Source organism: Mirounga angustirostris, unplaced genomic scaffold (assembly GCF_029215605.1).
Source record: "Mirounga angustirostris isolate CCGP_5_RB_7025 unplaced genomic scaffold, mMirAng1.0.hap1 SCAF_11, whole genome shotgun sequence".
NCBI lineage: Eukaryota > Metazoa > Chordata > Mammalia > Carnivora > Phocidae > Mirounga > Mirounga angustirostris.
In genome coordinates, this window is record NW_026991719.1 from 67,225,562 (window position 1) to 67,235,503 (window position 9,942).

At 36.6% G+C, this 9,942-nt stretch overlaps 1 pseudogene; it reads right to left on the minus strand.

Moving 5' to 3' along the window:
- Nucleotides 1–4,109: 4,109 nt before the first annotated feature.
- Nucleotides 4,110–5,432, minus strand: LOC123860467 (heterogeneous nuclear ribonucleoprotein D-like; annotated as a pseudogene).
- Nucleotides 5,433–9,942: the final 4,510 nt, after the last annotated feature.

Sequence of the window (9,942 nt, forward strand, 5' to 3'; positions counted from 1 at the left end):
ACCTCCTACTATGTGCCATGCTTTTTACATTCACCAGCATTGATCTTTATAAAACAGAATGAGGTCAATATCCTTATCTCCATTTTACACATAAATGACACTCAGAAAAAGTAAGTGACTTATCCAGGACCCAAAGTGGAGCCAAAATTTAATCCCTGATATCTCTGTTTCTACAATTCTCAATTTTTAACTATGGCACTGTTATGGAGTAAACTGCATTTCCCCCAAGCCAAAAAAAGGTATATTAATATCCTAATCCCCTGTATATATGAAATTGAATTATTTCATATATTTAAGGTTTGATCTTGATTAAATCAGAATGTTATATTAGTTTCAAGCATACAATATAGTGAGTCAATACTTCCATACATCACCTGTGCTCATCACAAGTGCACGCCTTAATCCATATCACCTATTTAACCCATCCACCTACCCACCTCCCTTCTGGTAACCTCTCTATACTTAAGAGTCTGGTTCTTGGTTTGCCTCTCTCTCTTATTTTGCCTTTGCTTGTTTGTTTTCTTAAATTCCACATATGAGTCGAATCATATGGTATTTGTCTTTCTCTGACTAATTTTGCAGAGCATAATATTCTCTAGCTTCATCCACATCATTGCAAATGACGAGATTTCTCATTCTTTTTGATGGCTGAGTAATATTTCAGTGTGTGTGTGTGTGTGTGTGTGTGTGTGTGTGTGTGTACCACCTCTTCTTTACTCATCAGTTGAGGGACACTTGGGCTGTGTCCATAATTTGGCTATTGTAGATAATGTGGCTATAAACATCAAGATGCAGTTATCCTTTTGAATTAATATTTTTGTATTCTTTGGGTAAATACCTAGTAGTACAATTGCTGAATTGCAGGATACTTCTATTTTTAACTTTTCGAGGAAACTCCATCCTGTTTTCCAGAGTGGCTTCACCAGTTTACATTCCCACCAACAGTGCAAGAGAGTTCCCCTTTCTCCACATCCTCAACAACACCTGCTGTTGCTTGTGTTGTTGATTTTAGCCATTCTGACAGCTGTTAGGTGATATCTCATTGTAGTTTTTATTTTCATCTCCCTACAGATGAGTTATATGGACCAACTTTTCATGCGTCTGATGGCCATCTGTATGTTTTCTTTGAAAAAAAAGTATATTCATATCTTCTGCTCATTTTTAATTGGAATATTCATTTTGGGGGGTGTTTAGTTTTATAAATTCTTTAAATATTTTGGATACTAACCCTTTATTGGAAATGTCACTTTCAAATATCTTTTCTCATTCTATAGGTTGCCTTTTAGTTTTTTTGATTGTTTCTGTCACTGTGCAGAAGCTCTTTTATTTTTATGTAGTCCCAATACTTTATTTTTGCTTTTGTTTCCCTTGCCTCAGGACACATATCTAGTAAAACATTGCTATGGCCAATGTCAAAGAGGTTACTACCTGTGTTCTCGTCTAGAATTTTTATAGTTTCTGGTCTAACATCAGGTCTTTAATCCATTTTGAATTTACATTTGTGTATGGTGTATGAAAGTGGTCCAGTTTCATTCTTTTACATGTGACTGTCCAGAATTCCAACACCATTTATTGAAGAGACTGTTTTTGTTCTATTGGATATTCTTTCCTTCTTTGTTGAAGATTAATTGACCGTATAGTTCTGGGTTCATTTCTGGGCTTTCTATTTTGTTTTATTGATCAATGTGTCCATTTTTATACCAGTAATATACTGTCTTGATCACTACAGCTTTGTAATATGAAGTATGGAATTGTGATCCCTCCAGGTTTATTTTTCTTTTTCAAGATTGCTTTGGCTATTCAGGGTCTTTTGTGGTTCCATACAAATTTTAAGTTTGTTTGTTCTAGCTCTGTGAAAAAGCTTTGGGTGTATAGATATTTTAACAATATTTGTTCTTCCAAACCACAAACATGGAATGTCTTTCCATTTCTTTGTGTCATCTTCAATTTCTTTCATAAGTGTCTTACAGCTTTCAAATTATAGGTTTTTCACATCTTTGGTTAGGTTTATTCCTAGATACCTTATTGTTTTTGATGGAATTATAAATGGGTTCTTTCCTTAATTTCTATTTCTGCTGTTTCATTATTGGTGTATAGAAATCCAATAAATTTATGTATGTTGATTCTGTATCCTACAATTTTACTGAATTTGTTTATACCTTCTAGAAGGTTTTTTTTTTTTTTTTGTAGAATCTTTTGGGTTTTCTATATAGAGAATCATGTCACCTGCAAATAAAGAAAGTTTGACTTCTTCCTTGCTGATTTAGATGTCTTTTATTTCTTTTTGTTGTCTGATTGCTGTGGTTAGGACTTCCTGTACTATGTTGAGTAAAAGTGGTAAGAGTGGACATCCTGGGGCACCTGGGTGGCTTAGATAGTTAAGCATCTGCCTTTGGCTCAGGTCATGATCCCGGGGTCCTGGGATTGAGTCCCGCATCAGGTTCCCTGCTAGGCGGGGAGCCTGCTTCTCCCTCTGCCTCTGCCTCTCTCTCTGACTCTCATGAATTAAAAAAAAAAAAAAAAAAGAGTGGACATCCTTTTTTTGTTCTTGACCATAGAGGAAGAGTTCTCAATTTTTCTCCATTGAGGATGATAATAGCTGTGGGTTTTTCATATATTGCCTTTATTATGTTGAGGTAAACTAGCTTTGCTGAAGGTTTTTTTTATCATGAATGAGTGTTTTACTATGTCAAATGCTACTTCTGCATCTATTGAGATGATCATAGGGTTCTTATCATTTCTTTTATTAATGTGGTATATCACGTTAATTGATTTGTGAATATTGAACCACATTCCTGCAAGACAGGAGTAAATCGCACTTGAATGTAGTGAATAATTTTTTTTATGCATTGTTCAATTTGGTTTGTAAGTATTTTGTTGAGGATTTTTTAATCTATGTTCGTCAGAGATATTGCCCTGTAGTTGTCTTTTATTGTGGTGTCTTTATCTGGTTTTGGTATCATGGTAATGCTTGCCTCAGAATGAATATGGAAGTTTTCCTTCTATTTCTATTTTTTGGAATAGTTTGAGAAGAATAGGTATTAACTCTGCTTTATATATTTGATATAATTCACCCATGAAGCCATCTGGCCATGGTTTTTTGTTTGTTGGGAGTTTTTTGATTATTGATTCTATTTCTTTGCTGGTTATCAGTGTGTTCAAGTTCTCCATTTCTTACTTTTACAATTTTGGTACTTTACATGTTTATAGGAATTTATCCATTTATTCTAGGTTGTCTTTATGTTGGTATATAAATTTCATAATATTCTATTATAACTGTTGGTATTTCTGTGTAGTTGGTTGCTATTTCTGCTCTCTCATTTGGGATTTTATTTATTTGGGTCTTTATCTTTTCTTTTTGATAAGTCTGGCTAGAGGTTTATCAATTTTACTGATTTTTCCAAGAACCAGCTCCTGGTTTAATTGATCTGTTCCATTGGATTTTTTTCAAGTTTTTACTTAAATTCCAATTAGTTAACATACAATGTAATACTAGTTTCAGGTGCAGAATTTTGTGATTCATCACTTACGTACAACACCCAGTTCTCATCACAACAAGTGCCCTCCTTAATACCCATCACCCATTTAACTCATCCCTCGCCCACCTTCTCTCCAGCAACTTTCAGTTTTTCTCTATAGTTAAGAGTCTGTTTTATGATATGCGTCTCTCTTCCCCCCTCCAAGTTCATCTGTTTTGTTTCCTTTATTCCACAGTGAGTGAAATCATATGGTATTTGTCTTTCCCTGACTGATTTATTTCACATAGCATATTGCTCTCTAGCTCTGTCCACGTTGTGGCAACTGACAAAATTTCATTCCTTTTTTTTTTTCACATAAGGAAGCATTTATTTGAGGTTTAACATGAAATCGTACAAATAAAATCTGTATAAATACAAATCCATATCGAGTCATAAAACAGATAGCAAAAGACAAAATAAAAAAGAAAACTAATTGGCAACTATATACATTTGGACACAGTTATGTCTTGTACACTAGAAAGGCCTTTACAAAATAATCATCTTAGATCAATAGAAGACCAATCTTCAGTGTCATCCTACAAGATAGGTTAACTTTAGCAATCTCTTCCTGTTTTTTTCCAAAGTCCTCCTTTAGTATGGCTGGTGGTTGTTTTGGTGATTGCCACCCCCTTGAGACGCCTTGCTGTAAGTGCTCTGTTGGCCACTGTGGTCTGCATATCCCTTTCCATATCCATAATTCCCATTACACCTAGTATAGTCATAGCCACCATAGCGACTATAGTTTTGATCACCACCATAGACACTATTGTAATTTCCATATCCTTGATCATAATAGTTATTAAATCCTTGGTTCCAGTTTTGGTCCTGACATTGTCCACAATCCCTAGTGCCACCTCATCCACCAGCCGCAACACCTCTTCCTTTTTTGTTGCCTATATACCTCTTTGGCTGGTGCAAATTTGATTTCACACTTCCCAGAAACAATTTGATGATATCTGCTTTTTAACAATTTCTTTATTGGCTCTTCATTTGTATATGTGATAAAACAAAATCCTCTTTTTTTTTAAGATTTTATTTATTTATTTGAGACAGAGAGAATGAGAGAGAGAGAGCACATGAGAGGGGGGAGGGTCAGAGGGAGAAGCAGGCTCCCTGCCGAGCAGGGAGCCTGATGCGGGACTCGATCCAGGGACTCCAGGATCATGACCTGAGCCAAAAGCAGTCGCTTAACCAACTGAGCCACCCAGGCGCCCCAAAATCCTCCTCTTTATTTGTTTTTGTATCCATGGGAAGTTCAATATTTTCAATCTCTCCAAAGGCTCCAAAAATAGTCTTTAATTTGTTCTTCAGAAGTATCTGGGCTCAATCCATCCACAAAAAGCTTTTTTTTTCCCCCCTTTTAAATCTTTGGTCCTTTTGGGGTCTATCAGTTTGCCATCCAGTTTGTGTTCTTTCAGTTCCAAAACCTTATCAACACCAGCAGCATCTTTCAAAAGCACAAATCCAAATCCTCTTGATCTAGTCATTGGATCTGTTTTAATTGTGCAGTCTACAACTTCCCCAAATCAAAACAAATATTCAGTCCAATCTTTCTTGCTTGTATTCCAGTTCAAGCCTCCAATAAACATTTTACCATCGTCCTGTTGCTTCTTTTTTAAAAAAAATTTTTAAAGATTTTATCTTTATTTGACAGAGAGTGAGAGAGCACAAGCAGGAGGAGCAGTAGGAGGAGAGGGAGAAGCAGGCTCCATGCCAAGCAGGGAGCCTGATGTGGGACTCAATCCCAGGACCGTGGGATCATGACCTGATCCAAAGGCAGACGCCTAACCATCTGAGCCACCGAGGTGCCCCATCCTGTTGATTCTTGCTTACACTGATCTTGGAGGATCAGTCTGTGAATTCCTCTATGTTGCTGTACTCGTTCATGTCCTCCATAATGGTGGAGTTGTCAGCCAGGGTTGCTGGCCCACAGTCCAGGTCATGGTAGAAGTGAAGTGGAGTGTTGTATGGAGTTGAAATTAAAATGGTGGCAGAAGAGCTTCATTTTTTTTTTTTATAGCTGAGTAATATCCAAACACACACACACACACACACACACAAACACACACCATATCTTCTTTATCCATTCATTAGATGATGGACATTTAGGCTCTTTCCATAATTTGGCTATTGTTGGTAATGCTGCTGTAAACATCAGGGTTTATGTATCCCTTTGAGTCAGTATTTTTTTATCCTTTGGGTAAATACTTAGTGGTGTAATTGCTGAGTCATAGGGTAGTTCTATTTTTAGCTTTTTGTGGAACCTCCATACTGTTTTCCAGAGTGGCTGCACCAGTTTGCATTCCAACCAAAGAGCAAGACAGTTCCTGTTTCTCCAAATTCTCACCAACATTTGTTGTTTCCTGGGGTGTTAATTTTAGCCATTCTGACAGGTGTGAGGTGATATCTCAGGGTAGTTTTGATTTGTATTTCCCTGATGATCAGTGATGTTGAGCATCTTTTTTTTTTAAAGATTTTATTTATTTGTCAGAGAGAGAGAGAGAACAAGCAGGGGGAGCAGCAGACAGAGGGAGAGGGAGAAGCAGACTCCCCACTGACCAGGGACCCCCCAGTGCAGGACTCCATCCCAGGACCCTGGGATCAGATCATGACCTGAGCCGAAGGCAGACGCTTAACTGGCTGAACCACCCAGGCATCCCAAGCATCTTTTCATGACATTTTTCATTTGTATGTTTTCTTTGGAAAAATGTCTCTTCATGTCTTCTGCCCATTTCTTAACTGGATTATTTGTTTTTTGGGTGTTGAGTTTGGTAGTTTTTATATATTTTGGGTAGTAATCCTTTATCATGTATGTCATTCACAAATATTTTCTCTCATACCATAAGTTGCCTTTTAGTGTTGTTGATTTTCTCCTTTGCTGTGCAGAAGCTTTTTATCTTGTTGAAGTCCCATTAGTTTATTTTTCCTTTTGTTTCCCTTGCCTCAGGAGACATATCTAGTAAGAAGTTGCTACGGCCAATGTCAAAGTGCTTACTGCATGTGATCTCCTCTAGGATTTTGATGGTTTCCTGTCTCCCATTCAGGTGTTTCATCCATTTTGAATTTATTATTGTGTACAGTATAAGAAAGTGTCTAGTTTCCTTCTTTTGCATATTGATGTCCAGTTTTCCCAACACAATTTGTAGAAAAATTTTTTCTAACTGGATAGTCTTTCTTGCTTTGCCAAGTATTAGTTGACCATATCATCATAGGTCCATTTCTGGATTTTCTATTCTGTTCCATTAATTTATATGTCTGTTTTTGTGCCAGTACCATACTGTTTCGCTACAGCTTTATAATATAATTTGAGGTCTAGAACTGTGATGCCTCCAGCTTTGCTTTTCTTTTTCAAGATTGCTTTGGCTACTTGGGTTCCTTTGTGGTTCCATACAAATTTTAGGATTGTTTGTTCTAGCACTGTGAAAGATGCTGGTGGTATTTTCATAGAGATGGCATTAAATGTGTACATTGTTTTTGGTATTACAGAAATTTTAATATTTGTTCTTCCAATTCATGAATATGGAATGTGTTTCTATTTTTTGTGTCCTCTTCAATTTCTTTCTTTTTTTACTGCTCAGATTTTTTAAATTTTTTTTATGTTCAGTTAGCCACTGACATTATTAGTTTTTGATGTAGTGTTCAATGATTCATTAGTTGCATATAACACCCGGTGCTCATCACAACACATGCCCTCCTTAATACCTGTCACTCTGTTACCCCATTCCCCAACCCCCTCCCCCCCTGAAACCCTCAGTTTGTTTCCCAGGATCTGTAGTCTCTTATGGTTCATCTCCCTCTCTGATTTCACCCCCTTCAGATTTCCCTCCTCCCCATGGTCCTCCATGTTATTCACATATGAGTGAAATCATATGATAATTTTCTTTCTCTGCTTGACTTACTTCATTAAGCATAATACCCTCCAGTTCCATCCATGTCGATGCATGGTAGGTAGTCATCCTTTCTGATGGCTGAATAATATTCCATTGTATATATGAACCACATCTTCTTTATCCATTCATCTGTTGAAGGGCATCTCAGCTCTTTCCACAGTTTGGCTATTGTGGACATTGCTGCTATGAACATTGGGGTGCAGGTGCCCCTTATTTCCACTAGGTTTGTATCTTTGGGGTAAATACCTAGTAGTGCAATTGCTGGGTCCTAGGGTAGCTCTATTTTTAACATCTTGAGGAACTTCCATACTGTTTTCCAGAGTGGCTCTACCAGCTTGCATTCCCACCAACAGTGTAAGAGGGTTCCCCTTTCTCCATATCCTCACCAACATTTGTTGTTTCCTGATTTGTTAATTTTTGCCATTCTAACTCCTTAAGGTGGTATCCCATTGTGGTTTTGATTTCTATTTCCCTGATGGCTAGTGATGTTGAGCACTTTTTGCATGTGTCTGTTAGCCATTTGTATGTCTTCTTTGGAGAAGTGTCTTTTCATGTCTTCTGCCCATTTTTTGACTGGGTTATCTGTTTTTTGAGTGTTGAGTTAGTGGTGCTGGGAAAATTGGACAGCTACATACAGAAGAATGAAACTGGACCATTCTCTTACACCATATACAAAGATAAACTCAAAATGGATGAAAGACCTCAGTGTGACCCAGGAATCCATCAAAATTCTAGAGGAAAACATAGTCAGTAACCTCTTTGACATTGGCCACAGCAACTTCTTTCAAGACACGTCTTCTAAGGCAAAGGAAAAAAAAAATGAACTTCTGGGACTTCATCAAGATAAAAAGCTTCCACACAGCAAAGGAAACAGTCAACAAAACTAAGAGGCAACCCACGGAATGGGAGAAGATATTTGCAAATGACATTACAGATAATGGCTGATACCCAAGATCTATAAAGAACTTCTCAAACTTCAATTTCTTTCATAAGCGTTCTATAGTTTTCAGAGTACAGATCCTTTACCTCTTTGGTTAGGTTTATTCCTAGGTATCTTACAGTTTTTGGTGCAATTGTAAATGGGATTGATTCCTTGATTTCTTTTTCTTCTGCCTCATTGTTAGTGTATAGAAATACAACTGACTTCTGTGCATTGATTTTTTATCCTGCGACTTTGCTGAATTCCTGTATAAGTTATAGCAACTTTTTTGGGTGGAGTCTTTTGGGTTTTCAACATAGAATCTGTGAAGAGTGAAAGTTTGGCTTCTTTGCTAATTTGGATGTGTTTTATTTCTTTTTGTGTCTACTGAGGTTAGGACTTCCAGTACTTTGTTGAACAACAGTGGTGAAAGTGGACATACCTGTCATGTTCCTGATCTTAGGTGAAAAGCTCTCAGTTTTTCCCCATTGAGGATGATATTCACTGTGGGTTTTTCATATATGGCTTTTATGATATTGAGGTGTGTTCCCTCTTTCCCTACACTGCAGATAGTTTTTATCAATAAAGGATACTGTATATTGTCAAATGCTTTTTGTCTGTATTTATTGACAGGATCATATGGTTCTTATCATTACTTTTATTAATGTGGTGTACCACGTTGATTGATTTGTGAATATTGAACCAAACTTGCAACCCATGAATAAGTCTCACTTGATTGTGGTGAATGATTCTTTTAATGTACTATTGGAATTGATTTCTTAGTATTTTGTGGATAATTTTTGCATCCATGTTCATCAGGGATATTGGCTTCTGGTTCTCTTTTTTAGTGGAGTCTTTGTCTTCTTTGGAATCAGGATAATGCAGCCTCCTTGAATGAGTTTGGAGTTTTCCTTCCAATTCTAGTTTTGGAAATGTTTGAGAAGAATAGGTATTAATGCTTCTTTAAATATTTGGTAGAAAGCCCCCGTGAAGCCATTTGGCCTTGGTCTTTTGTTTGTTGGGAGATTTTTGATTATTAATTCAGTTTCCTTTATAGTTGTCATTCTGCTTATGTTTTTCTTTTCTTGCTTTTACAGTTTTGGTAATTTATATGTTTCTAGGAATTTATCCATTTCTCCTAGGTTGTCCAATTTGTTGACATATGATATTTTCATAATATCCTATTATAATTGTATTTCTGTGGTGTTGCTTCTTATTTCTCCTCTTTTATTTGTGATTTTTATTTATTTGTGTCCTTTCTCCGTTCTTTTTGATAAGTCTGGCTAGATGCTTACCATTTTCATTAATGTTTTCAAACAACCATCTCCTGGTTTCATTGAGCGGTTCTACTGTTTATTTTTTAAGTTTCTGTATCAGTTATTTCTGCCCTAATCTTTATTATTTCCCCCATTCTGCTCACTTTAGGCTTCATTTGTTATTTTTCTAGCTCCATTAGGTGTAAGTTAAGTTGCTTATTTGGGAGTTTTCTTGCTTCTTGAGGTAGGCCTGTATTACTATATAGTTCTCCTTTATGACTGCTTTTGCTACATCCCAAAAGTTTTGGACCATTGTGTTTTCCTTTTCATTTTTCCATGTATTTTTTATTTTTTCTTTA